Source organism: Carcharodon carcharias, chromosome 29 (assembly GCF_017639515.1).
Source record: "Carcharodon carcharias isolate sCarCar2 chromosome 29, sCarCar2.pri, whole genome shotgun sequence".
NCBI classification, from domain to species: Eukaryota; Metazoa; Chordata; class Chondrichthyes; order Lamniformes; family Lamnidae; genus Carcharodon; species Carcharodon carcharias.
The window spans coordinates 3,515,314-3,534,601 of record NC_054495.1 but is presented as its reverse complement, the minus strand read 5'-3'; positions in this window follow the sequence as shown (position 1 = coordinate 3,534,601).

Here is a 19,288-nt window from a genome sequence, read left to right as displayed (position 1 = left end):
AGTGCTGCATTTTCAGAGGGCCAGTACTGATGGGTTGCTGCACTCTCGGATTGTCAGTACTGAGGGAGTGCTGCACTGTCGGAGGAGCAGTCTTTTGGAGTGACATGTTAAATTAAGACTCCATGTTCCTTCTCAGGTGGGTGTAAATGATCCCATGGCAGAGAGTCAGTGCGGGAGAGATTCCTGGCCAGACACGTGATGGAAAGAACATTGGACCCTCCACCATCACTATCCATAGCTCCAGGATACAACATGTATGGAAGAGTGTACGTTACCACGGCAACTGGGACTCCCTGAGTGAACTGCAACCTGCCACCCCCACAGCACAGGAGGAGCCCATGAATAAATATCAAAAAGAGCCTCTGGCAGCCCATCTGTCCCTTCAGACAATGGTTTGTGCCTTGTCAACTCTGTGTTCAGCCAAACTGGAGGCTCCTCCCCTGAGCGCAAGACTAGGCCCAATTTATGGAGACCCTGGGCTGCCTCAACATCAGGGTCTCCCCACTCCAGCTCCCAGGCCGTGCCCACAGGAACAGGAAGTAGAAGGTTTGGCACCGTCTTGGTTGCAGGAATTGTGGGAAAGATGAGGGGTTTCCCCAAACCCGCTCCAGCGGTTTCCAATCTGGAAGCTGGGCCAATCCCAGAGCTCCCGTTGTCTCTGTGTGGAAGGGCAGCTCTATCCTGGAGACCTTAGCTCCAGACACTGGAACTCGACGCTCCTCCCTCCTGCTAAGCAGATGCTGGGTAGTGTGGAGAAACCCACAGGGCGTTTAGTCAGACTCGAGCTGCACTGGAATCGCTCCAATTAAAGACACAATGACTACGTCAGTCTGTGATTCACTGAGCACCGTAAAGCTGAATAAAAAGGGAAAACTGCTTCATAGACACTCAGTAAAGACAGGATTCCTCGAAGTCTTCATCTCTGCTCCTGGTAAGTGTCCTTTGGACAGTGTTAAGGGGCCGCATGTTATTCCAGTTGTCCAGCTCTTTTTCCTTATTTGAAAGGATTGGCACTTAACAACGAGCTCCCCTCTTCCGCTCTCCGTAAACTGGGGCTAGTCCAAAACTCTGCCCCCTCCAAGTGTCCCACCTATTCCAAATCCCATTCACCCATCACCCATCATCCCTCACCCCGTGTTACTCACTGAACTCGATTGTCTCCTGGTCCAACAAAACCTAGATTTTAAAATGTTCATTTTTGCCTTCAAATCCCCGTCTGTAACTTCGTCCAGCCCCTATAACCCTCCCTATCTCTGTAACCCCCTCCAGTCCCTATAACCCTCCCTATCTCTGTAACCTCCTCCAGCCCCTACAACCATCGCTATCTCTGTAACCCGTCCAGTCCCTATAACCCTCCCTATCTCTGTAACCTCCTCCAGTCCCTACAACCATCTGAAATTTCTGCGCTCCTCCAATTCCGGCCACTTGACCATCCCCCGATTCCCATCCCTCCACAATTGGCGGCTGTGCCTTCAGCAGTCTCGAACAATAAACTCTGGAATTCCTCCCCTAAACCTTTCTGACTCTCTCTATCTCTCTCTCCCTCTCTCTCTCCTCCTTAAGACGTTCCTTTAAAACCTCTCTCTCTGACAGAGCTTTTGATCACCTGTCCCTAATATTTCCTTATGTGTCTCGCTATCACATTTAGGTGATAATCACCCATATGAAGCATCTTGGGCTGTTTTATTCTGTTAGAGGCGCTATATAAATGAATGGAATTTATTTGGTCAATGGTTAAAAATAACCCTCTTTTTGATGTCTGTATAATTTAGTTTATAAAACATGGGATTGTAACCCAGAAATCTCAGCATCAAATTCTCTGTCTTCCTCAGTTAAGTTGCGAACCTGTCCCCTGACTTACTGCACCTCTGACAGTGCAGCACCCCCTCAGTAACTGCACTGGAAGCTCAGCTTCGAATGTGGGCTCCAGTCCCTGGAGTGTTTCTCTCATCCACAAGCTCCTGCCTCAGAAAGGCTGCTCGCTGATCTCAGCTGGCTTTTCCTGGGGAGTGGACAGGGGAAGCGGGAGTGGGGCGTTATAAAGAATTGAACGTGGGCGGAAATGTGTGAGAGCGTTACTCTGGTCTGTATTCTTTCAGGTAAAAGCTCAGCTACATTGTGAAAATGCGTGTCTCCATGGTGACACCAGCCATTCTCAGCCTATCCCTGGCTGTCCTTGTGGGTAAGTCTTTGGAAAGATTGGGAAGAGATGAAGATTATTTGTAGCCTGTTCGATTGCTGTGTCCCTCAGATTGTCCCAAATCCATTTTGCAGCGGGAGGGGAAAGTGGTGAAGGTCACAGGCCTCAGGCTGTGCAGTAACTAAACATCGAGAGTGACAGAGCGAAGAGAATAGAGGGATAGAGAAAGCAGAGAGATCGCAGGGAGAACATTGAGCATGATGCGTGAGGATGGAGAGAGAGAGAGGATGGAGAGAGAGGAAGGATAGAGAGAGAGGGAGGGTACAGTGAGTGGCGATGGGGCGGATGTGAGAAGAGAGTGAGGTACAATGGAGTGGGAGAGAGGAGAAAGAGTGAAGAGATTTGGAGAGCGAGTGTGAGGGGGATGAAGAGAGCCAGAGTGTGAGGCATGATGCGGCTGGAGAGAAACATTGAGAGGGATGAAGAGGGACAAAGAGTGTGAGGGGGATGAAGAGACAGAGTTAGGTGAAATGTGCCCAGAGAGTGAGGTGGGATGGGGAGGGAAAGAGAGTGAGAGAATGGGGAGATGGAATGGGAGAGAGAGTGTGAGGTGAGATGGAGACAGACACAGAGATAATGGGACGATGGGGATGGATAGAGAGAGTGAGGTAGGATCAGGAGTGATAGATAGAAAGAGAAAATAAAGTGGGATGGAGAGTGACTGAGAGTGAAGGGAGATGGAGAGGGATTGTGAGAGGGATAAAGAAAGAGAGATAGTGGGAGGATGGAGAGGGAGAGAGAGAGTAAGATAGGATGGGGAGTGAGAGAGAGAGAAAGAGAGAGAGTAGGGCGGGATGGAGAGTGACAGATACTGGGGGGGTGGAATGGGAGAGAGTGAGATAGGATCGGGAGTGAGCGAGAGAGAGAGAGTGAGAGTAAGGCGGGATGGAGAGTGACAGAGAGTAGGGGAGGTGGAATGGGAGAGAGCGAGGTAGGATGGGGAGGGAGAAAGAAAATGAGCAGGATGGAGAAGGAGAGAGGGTGAGGGGGGATGGAGAGTGAGAGAGAGATTGTGAGGTGAATGGAGAGGGAAAGAGAGGGAAAGGTAGGATGGGGAGTGAGAGAGAGAGAGAGAGTGAGGGATGGAGGAGGAGGAATGATGGTACAGGTGACCACGTGAGTTCATATTATTGCGATGTGAGCCATTGAGCAGTTGGGTGTTTTGTAGATGTATTAAGTGTTATTTTCTCCCTCCAGTACAAGCATCGGCCTATTACCAACGGGAAAATTCTCCGGCTGAATTTAATCTGGATATCCTGCGAAGTGGAGCTCAGGACATATTCAGCAGAATAAAGAGGCTCATTTCATCCATGCTGAATGATCCTAATTTTCAGAAGAATATGGAGTATGTAGGATTGTTGTTCAGTTTGTCCGAAGCTCTCTTTGTGCTCTGTATGTTCAAGAAAAATCAGTCCAGTTTTCTGCAAATCACAGAACACAGGAACAGGAGGAGGCCATTCAGCCCCTTGAGCCTGTTCCTCCGTTCAGTGAAATCCTGGCTGATCTGTGACCTAACTCCACAAACCCGTCTTTGTCCCATATCAATTAATCCCTTTGGATAACAAAAGTCTATCAATCTCTCAGATATAAAATTAACAATTGATCTATTGCCATTTGGGGAAGAGAATTCCAAACTTCCCCCACCCTTTGTGTGTAGAAATGTGTCCTAATTTCACTCCTGAAATGTCGGCCTCTCATTTTTAGACTCTGCCCCCAAAACCCAGACTCCCCCCAACCAGGGGAAATAATTTCTCTCTATTGACCCTGATCTGTTCCCCTTAATATCTTCAAAACTTTGATCAAATCCCCTCTTTACCTTCTAAATTCCAGGGAATACAAGCCGAGTTTCTGTAACCTCTCCTCGTAATTTAAACCTCGGAGTCCTGGTCTCATTCTGGTGAATCTACGCTGCACTCAGACTAGAGGGAGCTTTACTCTGTATCTAACCCTGTGCTGTATCTGTCCTGGGAGTGTTTGGTGGGGACAGAGTAGAGGGAGCTTTACTCTGTATCTAACCCCGTGCTGTACCTGTCCTGGGAGTGTTTGATGGGGACAGTGTAGAGGGAGCTTTACTCTGTATCTAACCTCGTGCTGTACCTGTCCTGGGAGTGTTTGATGGGGACAGTGTAGAGGGAGCTTTACTCTGTATCTAACCCCGTGCTGTACCTGTCCTGGGAGTGTTTGATGGGGACAGTGTAGAGGCAGCTTTACTCTGTATCTAACCCCGTGCTGTACCTGTCCTGGGAGTGTTTGATGGGGATAGTGTAGGGGGAACAGTGATGAGGCCTGACCATCAACTGAAAAGTTAATCAACTTGTGTTGAAAGCCAGAATTCAAGTAATTGATGTCATTTTGAAAAGGCAAATATTCCAGTCCTGTTCCTGGGTGACTCCTTCCCACTTCACTGATCGAACTCCTCCAATCCGAAAATATATTATTCGCCTCTCAATCAATTTGTCATCCATTGTCCAAAATGTACCCAGAACCCCCTTAACTTTGAGACTTACTCACCCCTGGGAGCTGGGCAGCTCTCCCTGTGACTCTCTCTATTGGACAATCTAACACGATAGGGCTTCATATGGAAAGTAAACTGACTGATATGAATATATTTAATTCCAGGCATTTCATCAAGCAAATCGCTCACCGGCTGAGGAGTATTTTCTAGTCCTGAAGAGCGACAGTGAATCATTTCAGAATGAGCCCTGCTTTTGGAAAAGCTTTCCTGATCTCAGTCTGTGTCCGAGACCCGTTTATAGATTTGTGATCACTGCGATGCTTCATTGGTTGATTGACTGTCGGATTGAGTGTGTTTTGTCAAACAGCCTCTTTGTATCACGAAGAAGATGGAGCCGAATTATTAAACTCCTTTCACTTGCATTTTCTCTCAGCGTATTCTTTATATTCAGTGTAGGTTCAAAACCCCGAAAGGTGCAGAATCTCCAAACAAGAATCGAGTATTGTGTCCGGTTCTGGGTATCGCACTTTAGGGAGGATGTGAAATCTTTGGAGAGGGAGCAGAAAAGATTCACGGGAATGTTTCCAGGGAAGAGGGAATTCAGTTCCGTTGATAGATTGGAGAAGCTGGGAATGTTCCCCTTGGAGCAGGGAAGGTTGAGAGGAGATTTGATAGAGGCGTTCAAAATCATGAGGGGTCGGGACAGAGTGGAAGGGCTGAGAGGGAGAGGGACACAGATTGAAGGTGATTGGTCAGAAGAAGCAATAGCGACATGAGGAGAAACTTTTTCACCCAGCGAGTGGTTGGGATGTGGAATGCGCTGGCCGCAAGTGTTGTGGAGGCAGGTTCAATGGAGCCTTTCACAAAGGAATTGGATCATTATCTGAAGAGGGAGAATGTGCAGGGTTACGGGGAGAAAGCTGGGGAGTGGAACTTGGTAAATTGTTCCTTCAGAGAGTCAGCACAAAAATGAGGGACCGAATGGCCTCCTTCTGTGTTGTAACCAAACTGTGATATGGTAATAATAAATATCAGCCTCCTCCTGTCCGGTCAATTACTGTTTGTGCTTCCTTCAAGAAGAGAAAGATAACAGCGCAGATGTAACTCAGTCTGTAGTTATACTGCCGCTTGTGCCTTGTGCTACCTACAGAAATATTACCTCGACCCTGTGTCAATCTGAGGATTCTGCTTGAAGCAGTTACCAAATCAGCAAACCCAATGTGGATTGAGAAAGAAAGAATTTCCATTTCCGTAACCCCTTCCCCACCTCAGGATGGCCAAAGGAAGCACTTTTGAAGTGCAGCCCCTGTTGTAAGGTAGCAACTGTGGCAGTCAGTTTACACACAGCAAGATCCCACAAGCTGCAACGTAATAATAACACGGATCATCTTTTTATTTTACTCCCTCAGTACTGACACTCCAACAGGTCAGCAATCCCTCAGGACTGACCCTCTGGCAGTGCAGCACTCCCTCAGTACTGACACTCTGACAGTGCAGCACTCCCTCAGTACTGACCCTCTGACAGTGCAGCATTCCCTCGGTACTGACCCTCCGACAGTATAGCACTCCCTCAGTACTGACCCTCTGACAGTGCAGCACTCCCTCAGTACTGACCCTCTGACAGTGCAGCATTCCCTCGGTACTGACCATCTGACAGTGTAGCATTCCCTCAGTACTGACCATCTGACATTGCTGCACTCCCTCAGTACTCTCCTTCCGACAGGTCAGCAATATCTCAGTTCTGACCCTTTGACAGTGCAGCACTCCCTCAGTACTGACCATCAGGAACTGCAGCACTCCCTCAGTAGTGACCCTCTGAAAGTGCAGCACTCCCTCAGTACTGACCTTCCGACCGTGCAGCACTCCCTCAGTACTTACCCTCCGACAGTGCAGCACTCCCTCAGTACTGACCCTCTTCAGCGCAGCGCTCCTGCAGTACTGACCCTCTGACATTGCAGTACTCCCTCAGTACTGACCCTCTGACAGTGCAGCACTCCCTCAATCCTTGCACTGCCAATATTCCCTGGATTATATTTGTCCATTTCAGGAGTCTCAGAGGTGAGGGCATCACCCTTTGGAACTGTTCAAAATGTTTAATGATCCTCGTCCACAATCTGACTTGGGTGTTGGTGTTGCCTGCTCTGAGACCGGACCCTGGAGAATTTTACTTAACGGAGAGCGATGATTAAAGTTGAATGAAGCTCTCTGTGTACAGCAGTTCCTGACTCACTGTGATTGAGAAACCTAGTGGAGGATTATTTCACACTGTCTGGGCATAGGCGTTCCACCCTTTGTACCTTTACATTAAATTGGAGGTAATTATTATCACAAACTTAGTACATATAGCAGGTTAGTGAAATCTGAACCATCAGTCTGGTCTGCTTAAAGCCTTCGCTCTTACCAGGTAAGTGTTTCATGCGAATCTTTCCTTTGATGAGATAGTTGATGAGAGACAATGTACTCGATTGGAGAAACAGTCCAAGCCCTCTGAATCCTTGTTGATAATGATCATTAATTTACAGACAGTAGGTGGCAGCCATGCTTTATTGTTGTCCATGTAACTGCTGATTGACTGAATTCACTTTGTTTTCTCTCTCTCCATTTCTCTTTCAGTTCCTTGTTCTATTTTTCTATTTCCTTTTGTCTCTCTTCCTCTCCATCTTCCTTTTTCTCTTCCTCTCTCCTCTCTCTATTTCTCTTTACCTCATCCTGTCTTCCATCTCTTTTGCTTTTTCTCTTTCTCGATCCCTCTCTTTTCCTCTTTATTTCTTTCCCTCTATATCTCTCTCCCTCTCCTTTTTTATACCTCTCCCTGTCTTTGTCCTTTTCTCCCTTTGTCTTTCTCTCTTTCCCTTCCCCTCCCTGTCTTTCTATCTCTCTTTCTCCCTTTTTATCTCCAACTTTCCCACTCACATTCATTCTTATTTTATTCTCTCTTTTTTCCCTTTCATTCTTTCCTTTCTCTTTATCTTTCCCTCTCTCTTCGCTCTCTCTCAGCTCCTTCCTTCTCTCGCTCAGCACAGCCTCCCCCAGTCCGAAGCGGGTGACACTCTCGGACAAGCGGGGTTGCTTTCCCACACCTCTGCTTCGCGGATCTCCCTCTTTCTGCAGAAACCTCTGGGTGATGGAGTGACAGTGGTGCAGTGGTGATGTCACTGGGCCAGTGATCCAGAGGCCCAGGCTCACACTCTGGGGACAGGGGTTCAAATCCCTCCAGGGCAGCCGGTGGAATTTAAATTCAATTAATAAATCTGGAATTGAAAACCAGTCTCAGTGACAGAGACCCTCAAACTATCATCCATTGTTGTAAAAACCTATCTGGGTCACTAATGCCCCTTTAGTGAGGGAAATCTGCCCTCATTAACTGGTCTGGCCTACACGTGACTGCAGACCCACAGCGATGTGACTGACCTTTAATTGCCCTCTGAAATGACCAAACAAGACACTCAGTTCAAGGGCAATTAGGGACGGGTAACAAATATTGCTCTCACCAGCGGTGCCCACAATCCAAAACGAGATATAAAACCTGGCAAGGGGAGTTGGAGCCCTGAACATCACTGGCCCAACCCCAACCCCACACCTTATTCACCAGGCAGCCAATCTCCATGTGTGAACATGCTAATTCACCGTGGAATGTCTGTAGTAGAGCATGATGGGCATCTGAGGGCAAGAGGCTACACGGCTGCCTCTGTTAGTTGGTGGTGGATGGACTGAATGTTGAAGGTGGTGGACGGGGTGACCTTCAAGTGGCCCCGATTGGTGTCCAACGTCTTGAGTGTTGTGGGAGCTGCGCTGATCCAGGCAAGTGGCGAGTATCCCATCACACTCCTGACTTGTGCCTTGTAGATGGTGGACAGACTTTGGGGAGTCAGGAGGTGAGTTATTCACCGCAGGATTCCCAGCCTCTGACCTGACTGAAGAGAAAAGAAGTGCTGGAGCATTTCATAATCAATCATCTCTGTATTGTGTGAATTTGTATTTATTTCGGAATGATTTGACACTGAGAGTCTGTTCCCCCTTCTCCTCCCACTTCTGTTTTCCCAGTGGGAGAGTCCAAATCAAGGCTGAGGGGTCGGGGGTCACAGTCTCAGGATAAGGGGTTGGCCATTTTGGATTGAGATGAGGAGAAATGTCTTCACTCGGAGGGTTGTGAATCTTTGGAATTCTCTACCCCAGAGAGCTGTGGACGCTCCGTCATTGAGTTTACTCAAGACTCAGGTCGATAGATTTTGGGCACAAAGGGATAGGGCGGGAAAGTGGGGTTGAGGTAGAAGATCAGCCATGTTGGTATTGATTGGGGGAGCAGGCACGAGGGACTGAATGGCCTCCTTCAGCTCCTATTTCTTATATTCTTATGCTTTAATGTTCAGATCAACAGCAGCTGAACACCAACAGAAATGAAATTCCGAGTCTATGGAATCTCCATGGTCCTTCTCACCCTCTTGGTTGTCACAGGTTAGTATCCAAAGGTAAAAGACTGAAAGTCAGGGAACCTTCATCAGCAACTTTCACATAATGTTCCTCACTATTAATGACCATCAAGCGGCAGAAATTACTTCTGGGAATAACTGAGGAAGGACTGAGAGAGAAAGACAGATTGAGAAAGAGAGAGGGGGTGTGGAGAGGATCAGGGAGTGTATTCCAGAGCTTAGGGTCCCAGGCAGCTGAAGGCACAGCCGCCAATGGTGGAAAGATGGGAATCGGGGGATGGTCAAGAGGTGGGAAATGGACGAGAGCAGAGATCTCGGAGGGTTGAAGGGGCTGGAGGAGGATACAGAGATAGGGTGGGTTGTAGGGCCTGTAGGAGGTTACAGAGATAGGGAGGGTTGTAGGGGCTGGAGGAGCTTACAGAGAAAGGGAGGTTTGTAAAGGCTGGAGGAGGTTACTGAGAGAGGGAGTGTTGTAGGGGCTTGAGTAGTTTACAGAGATAGGGAGGGTTGTAGGGGCTGGAGGAGCTTACAGAGAAAGAGAGGTTTGTAAAGGCTGGAGGAGGTTACTGAGAGAGGGAGTGTTGTAGGGGCTTGAGTAGTTTACAGAGATAGGGAGTTTTGTAGGGGCTGGAGGATTGTATAGATATAGGGAATTTTGCAGGGGCTGGAGGAGTGTACAGAGATAGGGAATGTTGTGGGCCTGGAGGAGGTTACAGAGTTAAGGGAGGGTTGTAGCGGCTGGAAGATGTTATAGAGATATAGAGGGTACTAGTGTCTGGATGATGTTACAGAGATTGGGAGGGTTGTAGGGGCTGTTGGAAGTTACAGGGATAGGGAGTGCTGTAGGGGCTGGATGAGGTTATAGAGATGGGGAGTGTTGTAGGGGCTGGAGGAGGTTACAGAGATAGTCAGTGTTGTAGTGGCTGGAGGAGGTTACAGAGATAAGGAGGGTTGTAAAGGCTGGAGGAGGTTACTGAGAGAGGGAGTGTTGTAGGGGCTTGAATGATTTACAGAGATAGGGAGTGTTGTAGGGGCTGGAGGATTGTATAGATATGGGGAATTTTGCAGGGGCTGGAGGAGTGTACAGAGATAGGGAATGTTGTAGGGGCTGGAGAAGTTTACAGAGATAAAGGAGGGTTGTAGCGGCTGGAAGATGTTATAGAGATATGGAGGGTACTAGTGTCTGGATGATGTTACAGAGATTGGGAGGGTTGTAGGGGTTGTTGGAAGTTACAGGGATAGGGAGTGCTGTAGGGGCTGGATGAGGTTATAGAGATGGGGAGTGTTGTAGGGGCTGGAGGAGGTTACAGAGATAGTCAGTGTTGTAGTGGCTGGATGAGTTTACAGAGATAGGGAGGGTTGTAGCAGCTGGAGGAGTTTACAGAGGTAGTGAGTGTTGTAGGGACTGGAGGAGGTTACAGAGATAAGTAGGGGTTGTAGGAGCTGGAGGATGTTACAGATATAGGGAGTGTTGTAGGGGCTGGAGGAGGTTACAGAGATAGGGAGGGTTGTAGGGGCTGTTGGAAGTTACAGGGATAGGGAGTGTTGTAGGGCTTGGAGAAGATTACAGGGATTGGGAGAATTGTAGGGGCTGGAGGAGGTTACAGAGATAGGGAGTGTTGTAGGGCCTGGAGAAGATTACAGGGATTGGGAGAGTTGCAGGGGCTGGAAGAGGTTACAGAGATAGGGAGTGCTGTAGGGGCTGTTGGCAGTTACAGAGATAGGGAGTGTTGTAGGGGCTGTTGGAAGTTACAGAGATAGGGAGTGTTGTAGGGCTTGGAGAAGATTACAGGGATTGGGAGAGTTGTAGAGGCTGGAGGAGGTTACAGAGATTGGGAGGGTTGCAGGGGCTGTTGTAAGTTACAGAGATAGGGAGTGTTGTAGGGCCTGGAGGAGGTTACAGAGATAGGGTGTGTTGTAAGGCCTGGAGGAGTTTACAGAGTTATTGACTGCTGTAGGGACAGGAGGAGGTTGCAGAGATGGGGAGTTTAGTTAGGGGCTGGCTGAGGTTACACAGAATGGGAGTGGCAGAAGCCGCAGGGAGATATGAAAATAAGTATGTCAGAATATTAAAATCGAGGTGCTGCAGGTGTGAGAGCCAATGTTGGTCAGAGGTTAACAGAGGGTGATGGGCTCAGGGGGATCTAGGAGACCTGGTACATGAAGAAAAACGTTAGTATTCCGGTACAGCAAGTGATTAGGAATGCCGATGGAACGATGGTGTTTACTGCATGGGGAACAGAGTATTAAAGCCGGGAGGTTTTTCTACAGTTTGACAGGGCCTTAGTTAGACCACAATTGGAGGACTGAATTGTGGTCTGCTTAAGAAAGGACATAAATGCATCAGGAACTCAGAGAAAGTTCACTCGCCTGATTCCTGGGATGAGGGGTTTATCCTATGAGGAAAGGTTGGACAGGCTGGTCCTGTATCCATTGGAATTTAGAAGAATGAGAGGTGATCTTATTGAAACATATAAGATCCAGAGGGGACCTGACAGGGTGGATGCTGAAAGGATGTCTCCCATTGTCTTCTTCCTTAAATCAGAAGAGCAAAACTGTATATCGTACTCGAGGCGTGGTCTCACCAACACCCTGTAGATCTGAAGCAAAACATCCTACTTTTATATCCCATTCCCCTTGCAATAAACAACAACATTGCATTTGCCTTCCCAGTCACCTGTTGTACCTGCAGACTAACGTTTAGTGATTCATGTAACAGGACACCCAGATCCCTCTGCAATCTCTCTCTATTTAAATAATTTGCTGTTTTTCTACTCTTCCCGCCAAAGTGGTCACTTTCACATTTTCCCACGCCGTCCTCCATCTGCTAAATATTTTACCCACCCACTTACCCTGTCTATATTCCTTAGCAGACTCCTTCGGTCCTCTTCAAAACTTACATTCCTCGCAATCTTTGTGTCATCAGCAAATTTAGCAATGATACATTTGGTCCCTTGATCCAGATTATTGTTATAAATTGTAAGTAGCTGAGGCCCCAGCACTGATCCCTGAGGCACTCCACTCGTCACACCCTGCCAGCCTGAAACAGGCTCATTTATGCCTACTCTCTGTTTCCTGTTAGCTAACCAATCCTCTATCAATGTTAATATGTTACCCCCCCTTCACCATGAGCCCTTACATTGTGCAATAACATTTGATGTGCCACGTTATCAAAGGTTTCGGGGAATCTAACTATACCACATCCACAGGTTCTCCTTTATCCACATTGCTAGTTACGTCCCCAAAGAACTCTAATAAATTAGTCAAATATGATTTCCCTTTCACAAAACCATGTTGACTCTGCCTGATTGGATTGAGGTTTAGACTCTATGCGCAATCCCTTGCCAAAGGCACCGTGGCAAATATTCTCCTCACTCCGAGAGACTGTTAGACAGACAGACAGAGAGAGAGAGAGATAAGGAAAGATGAAGCTCGGGTTAGACCTCCATCTGGAGTAACTGTGTTCAAATTTGGGCCCGGCACCTCAGGAAGGAGAGACTGGCCTTAGAGGGTGTGCAGCACAGATTCAACAAAATGATACCTGGGGCTGAAAGTGTTAAATTCCATGACAGGTTACACATCCTAGGCTTGTATTGCTTTGAGTCTATAAGATTAAGGGGTGGCCTAATCAAGGGGTTTAAGGTGATTAAAGGATTCAATAGGATCGATAGAGAGAAAATGTTATCTCTGGTGGAGGTGAGTCCAGAACAAAGGGGCAGAGCCTTCAAATTGGAGATAGGCCATTCATGGGGTGGTGTCAGGAAGCACTTCTTCACACAAAGGGCAGGGGGAACCTGGAACACACTCCCCCCTCCACGAGGTGGGAGGGGGTCATTTGAAAATTTCAAAACTGAGATTGATAGAGTTTTGTTGGATGAGGGGATTCAGGGTTACGGAGCTGAGCCGGGTAGATGGAGTTAAGTTACAGATCAGCCACGATCTACTCGAATGGTGGAGCAGGTTTGACGGGTTGGATGTAACAGGCCCTTGTTACAGGAATGGGACAATTGCAGGATCTAAGAGTGTGAAATGGAATGATTACAGGAAGCTGATGGTGTTGTTAGCTGGACTGTTACAGAGGCTGACTGACTCTGTGTGTGTGTGTGTGTGTGTGTGTTCCTGCAGAAACTGTCTCCAACCATCAAGAATCAGAGAGTGAGGGGCCTCCTCCTGAGGATGATGCTACACTGATCTTCTTGGAGAAGATGGCAGAGAATGGGAAGAGATTAGCAGATCAGGCGATCGGCACAGTACTGGAGTTACTGAACGACAGCAACAAGCAGAAGATCAAACACCTCGCCAAGTAAGGACAATGGCCAACAGAAGCCTACATTTAAATAGCACCTTTAACAGGTGGATGGGAGAGTGTGAGGGACACACAGACTCAACAGATCTTAGATAGACAATCAGAGAGCTTAGAATAGAGATGGGCCCTTTCTCTCTCTCCCCCTGTCTCACACTCTCTCTTCCACTGCCACTCACTCTCAAACCCTCTCACTCCCTTTCACATTTTCCCTCTCTCTCCCCTTACTGTCTCTCTAATTTATCCTTCTTTCTCTCCCTGTCTCTTTTTCTCTCTCTCTCTCCTGCTTTCATTGTTTATCAGTTGTCTTTTTCTCCTCCTCTCTCTCACACTCACTCTCTCCCCTGCTCTGTCACTGTCTCTCCTGCTCACACAAACTCACACACTGTCTCTCTCTGTTACGCTCCCTTCCATCTCTCTCACTCATTCTTTCTCATTCTTTTCTTTACTGTCTCTCTCTCTATCTCTGTCTCTCAGGCTCTGCCACTATTTCTCTCATAGTCTCTCTGTCTTCCACTTTCTCTTGTAGTATAAGGGCTTTGGCAGGCCAAGGGTTAATGTGGGACAGGAAAACAGTACCACCCACTGTATGATGTATAGAGTCACATGGTGGTGGACTGAGTGTAGTAGTCTAGTAGAAGCCAGCATGGAGATAATACCTAGTCAGGGCTGTACCTTGGAGATGTCCATAGTTCTGAGTTGTGAATAAATATGTAAATGTTCAATCACACAAGACTCCAGACCTCTTAGTGAGACACTGAACAACCCCTTACAACAGATTTCACAGCCTCTCATTCTCTCTCTCTTTTACTGTCCCTACACTACCACTCACAGTTTGTCTAGCTCTCCCTCTCCCTGTCACGGTCTCTCCCTCTCTCTCCCCTCTCTCTCACTCTTCCATTTCTCACACACTCTAAGTCTCTCTCTCCCTCTCACTCTCTCAGCCTACAGAGCCTATTTATTATGAGTTTTAGGAACTACAGCAAAAGGAACTAATGGGTAAAATTACAGCAAAGTTCCTTGACAAAAGCAGGGCAATTTCATCAGAAAATACGGTCAGTGGAGGATAGCTGCACAACACATAATGTGTGTAAAATAATTTGCCGGTCACTGGCAGTGATACAGATTCCAAGTGTGATTGACAAGGGAATTAACCAATGATCTCCATTCAGGGAGGGGCCTGTGGTGTCCTGAAACACACCTCTAAAATAGTTTACAGGGGAGATTTGCAACAATGTGCTAACAAGCTTCTCGTTCCTTTAATTCAGGGACCTATGGGATAAAGCAGCAAAAACCCTCAAAGATGTGCTTGAGGGATGAACCAGTGCCAGGACCTGCCTGAGAATTGCCAACCCCTCACCTTTGACCCTGCAAAGCCTGGCAATGCATAATCACGTTTAGCAGGGAACCACAAAATTACACCAGGCGCTAGAACACCCACCCATGTGACTTTCAACCACAACGTCCCAAGTGAATGCACTGACACCTCTGTTCAAAATGTCAGTGTTATATATTTTATATGTTTAATTTGTCTCAGAGCTATGCAGAGATGACATCACTTTCCCAGTGTGTAACAAGCTTACTGACATGAGTTTGTAAATATCTCTGCAATCACAGAATGTCTCCACTCATGCTTACAGCTCAGCTTCTAGTAGCTTCTGTGATGTCTGTTTGCTTCCCTGTGAGTTCACACCCAGATTAATCAGTCAAACACAGTGAGCGGAGATCAGTTACCAGACTCACAAAATCAAACACAGAAGAAATGGACACTACAGGTGGACAAAGGAAGTTTTTATGGGGAGCTATTAACCCTCAAAGCTCTCAAAGAGTTTAGTCCTCTCCCATCGCACAGCAAGAGGCCATATGTTATTCTGTTTGGCATGTAACTTCTGGGCTCCCTTCTGTCCTGTAATGTAAGCTCGACCCACACACATATGGAATACTAACATCCTGATGTCTCACGTGGTGGAGAAGTCCGTTACTTCTCATCTGTACCAGTCGGAAATTCAGCTCTTAATACATGTCAGGCACACATTGGCTGAATCTTTAAATAAAATCTATTTGACTCAAATCATTGTGCCTTGCATTTACTTGAAGGTGAATGGCATGTTAGGAACTTCCTCCAGCCTCCAACAGACCTCCCTATCTCTGTAACCTCCTCCAGCGTTCAACAGCCCTCCTTATCTCTGTAACCTCCTCATGCCTCCAACAGCCCTCCCTATCTCTGTAACCTCCTCCAGCCTCCAACAACCCTCCTCATCTCTGTTACATCCTCCAGCCCCTACAACACTCACTATCCATGTAATCTCCTCCAGCCCCTACAACTCTCCCTATTACTGTTACCCTCTCCAGCGCCTACCACCCTCCCTATCTCTGTGACCTCCACCAGCACCTACAACCTTCCTTATCTCTGTAACCTCCTCCAGCACCTACAACCCTACCTATCTCTGTAATCCTCTCCAGCCCCTACAACCCTCCCTATCTCTGTAACCTCCTCCTGCCCCTACAACCCTCCCTATCTCTGTAATCCTCTCCAGCCCCTACAATCCTCCCTATCGCTTTAACCTCCTCCAGTCCCTACAACCCTCCCTATCTCTGTAACATCCTCCAGCCCCTACAGCCCTCCCTATCTCTGTAACCTCCTCCAGCCCCTAAAGCCCTCCCTATCTCTGTAACCTCATCAAATTCCGTCTCTAGAGCGACCTCGCGCCACTGATTCCCATTGCTCCACAATTGGCGGCTGTGCCTCGAGCTGTCTGTAGCCTGAAGCTCTGGAATTCCCTACATCAAGCTCTCCACCTCTCTTTGTCTCTCTCTCTCCCTCTGTCTCTGTCTCTGATCCTTTAGGACACTATTTTAAAAGCCAACCTTTTCGACAGTGATTTTGGTCCCTGTCCCGAATATCAGGGGTCAGATTTTGTTTGACAATCACCCATGTGAAGCCTCTTTGGCTGTTGTACTAAATTTGAAAGATGCTATTGAAATGTAAGTTGTTGTTGTTGATGGGGCCCAGGAGACATCCTTTGGGGATTCTGGAGGAACGGAAAGAGGTTTGGGAGGGAACCATTGGTCGAGACTATTTTGTAATGTCTGGACAGTAAGACTGAGAGCAAGTGGACGAATTGTTCCTGAATGGATAGAAGGCGACATTCCTCTGCCTATCGGCCAAGGGTAAATTAAAATACACGTTTAAATTTTTGCTGATTTATTCAAGATCAAATGTTCCATCGTCTCCATGGTCATCACTTGAGATGACAGCAGTTTGCCACAGGGGGCACTCACACTCAAAACAACTCAGTTGACTTCATCCCTCGTGATAGGACGAGGAGGAGGCCATTCAGCCCCTTGAGCCTTTGTGTGAAGATTGTGCTTCCTGACATCACCGCCTGGACGACCTGGCTCCAATTTGAACGTTCTGCTCCCTTGTTCTGGACTCCCACCTCCCCCCACCCCTCCCCCACCCGACACAGGAAATAGTTTCTCTCCATCATCCCCATAGAATCCTTCAACCATCTTAAACTCCTCGATTAGATCACCCATTAATCTTCAATAATCCAATGAATACAAGCACAGTCTTCCCCACTTTATTTCTCAATCTCACTTTAGAAATATCTCACTGTTTATCTCAGAGAAAATGCCATTGCAACATATCCACCATGAAGCTCACTCTTCATTTTAAATGAGAGATTATTAACCGAACCCGCCAGCAGTTTAATAAAAACACTCGATGTAGCCACAGGGCATCTCCTACCTGCAGTGCACACCCACTGATTCAGAACATTCCTGGGTTCAGGTCTCAGAACAACATCCTGGACAACTCATCCAGACCAACACCTGCCGTGCCAGTGCTGAGGGATTGCTGCACTGTCAGAGGGTCAGTACTGAGGGAGTGCTGCACTGTCAGAGGGTCAGTACTGAGGGAGTGCTGCACTGTCAGAGGGTCAGTACTGAGGGATTGCTGCCCTGTCAGAGGGTCAGTACTGAGGGAGTGCTGCACTGTCAGCGGGTCAGTACTGAGGGAGTGCTGCACTGTCAGAGGGTCAGTACTGAGGGAGCATTGCAATGTCGTAGGGTCAGTACTGAGGGAGTGCTGCACTGTCAGAGGGTCACTACTGAGGCAGTGCTGCCGTGTTGGAGGGTCAGTGCTGTGGGATTGCCGCCCTGTCAGAGGCACAGTACTGAGGGAGTTCTGCACTGTCAGAGGGTCAGTACTGAGGGAGTGCTGCACTGCCAGAAGGTCAGTACTGACTGAGTGCTGCACTGTAAGAGCGTCAGTACTGAGGGAGTGCTGCATTGTCAGAGGGCCAGTACTGATGGGTTGCTGCACTCTCGGATTGTCAGTACTGAGGGAGTGCTGCACTGTCGGAGGAGCAGTCTTTTGGAGTGACATGTTAAATTAAGACTCCATGTTCCTTCTCAGGTGGGTGTAAATGATCCCATGGCAGAGAGTCAGTGCGGGAGAGATTCCTGGCCAGACACGTGATGGAAAGAACATTGGACCCTCCACCATCACTATCCATAGCTCCAGGATACAACATGTATGGAAGAGTGTACGTTACCACGGCAACTGGGACTCCCTGAGTGAACTGCAACCTGCCACCCCCACAGCACAGGAGGAGCCCATGAATATATATCAAAAAGAGCCTCTGGCAGCCCATCTGTCCCTTCAGACAATGGTTTGTGCCTTGTCAACTCTGTGTTCAGCCAAACTGGAGGCTCCTCCCCTGAGCGCAAGACTAGGCCCAATTTATGGAGACCCTGGGCTGCCTCAACATCAGGGTCTCCCCACTCCAGCTCCCAGGCCGTGCCCACAGGAACAGGAAGTAGAAGGTTTGGCACCGTCTTGGTTGCAGGAATTGGGGGAAAGATGAGGGGTTTCCCCAAACCCGCTCCAGCGGTTTCCAATCTGGAAGCTGGGCCAATCCCAGAGCTCCCGTTGTCTCTGTGTGGAAGGGCAGCTCTATCCTGGAGACCTTAGCTCCAGACACTGGAACTCGACGCTCCTCCCTCCTGCTAAGCAGATGCTGGGTAGTGTGGAGAAACCCACAGGGCGTTTAGTCAGACTCGAGCTGCACTGGAATCGCTCCAATTAAAGACACAATGACTACGTCAGTCTGTGATTCACTGAGCACCGTAAAGCTGAATAAAAAGGGAAAACTGCTTCATAGACACTCAGTAAAGACAGGATTCCTCGAAGTCTTCATCTCTGCTCCTGGTAAGTGTCCTTTGGACAGTGTTAAGGGGCCGCAGGTTATTCCAATTGTCCAGCTCTTTTTCCTTATTTGAAAGGATTGGCACTTAACAACGAGCTCCCCTCTTCCGCTCTCCGTAAACTGGGGCTGGTCCAAAACTCTGCCCAGTCCCACCTATTCCAAATCCCATTCACACATCACCCATCATCCCTCACCCCGTGTTACTCACTGAACTCGATTGTCTCCTGGTCCAACAAAACCTAGATTTTAAAATGTTGGTTCTTGCCTTGTAATCCTGGTCTGCAACCTCCTCCAGCTCCAATAACCCTCCCTATCTCTGTAACCTCCTCCAGTCCCTACAACCCTCGCTATCTCTGTAACCTCCTCCAGTCCCTACAACCCTCCTTGATCTCTGTAACTTCCTCCAGCCCCTATAACCCTCCCTATGTCTGTAACCTCCCCCAGCCCCTACAACCATCGCTATCACTGTAATCCCTCCAGCCCCTACAACCATCCCTATCTCTGTAACCTCCTTCAGTCCCTACAACCCTCTGAAATATCTGTGCTCCTCCAATTCCGGCCTCTTGACCAACCCCCGATTCCCATCCCTCCACAATTGGCGGCTGTGCCTTCAGCTGTCTCGAACACTAAGCTCTGGAATTCCACACCTAAACCTTTCTTACTCTCTCTTTTTCTCTCTCCCTCTCT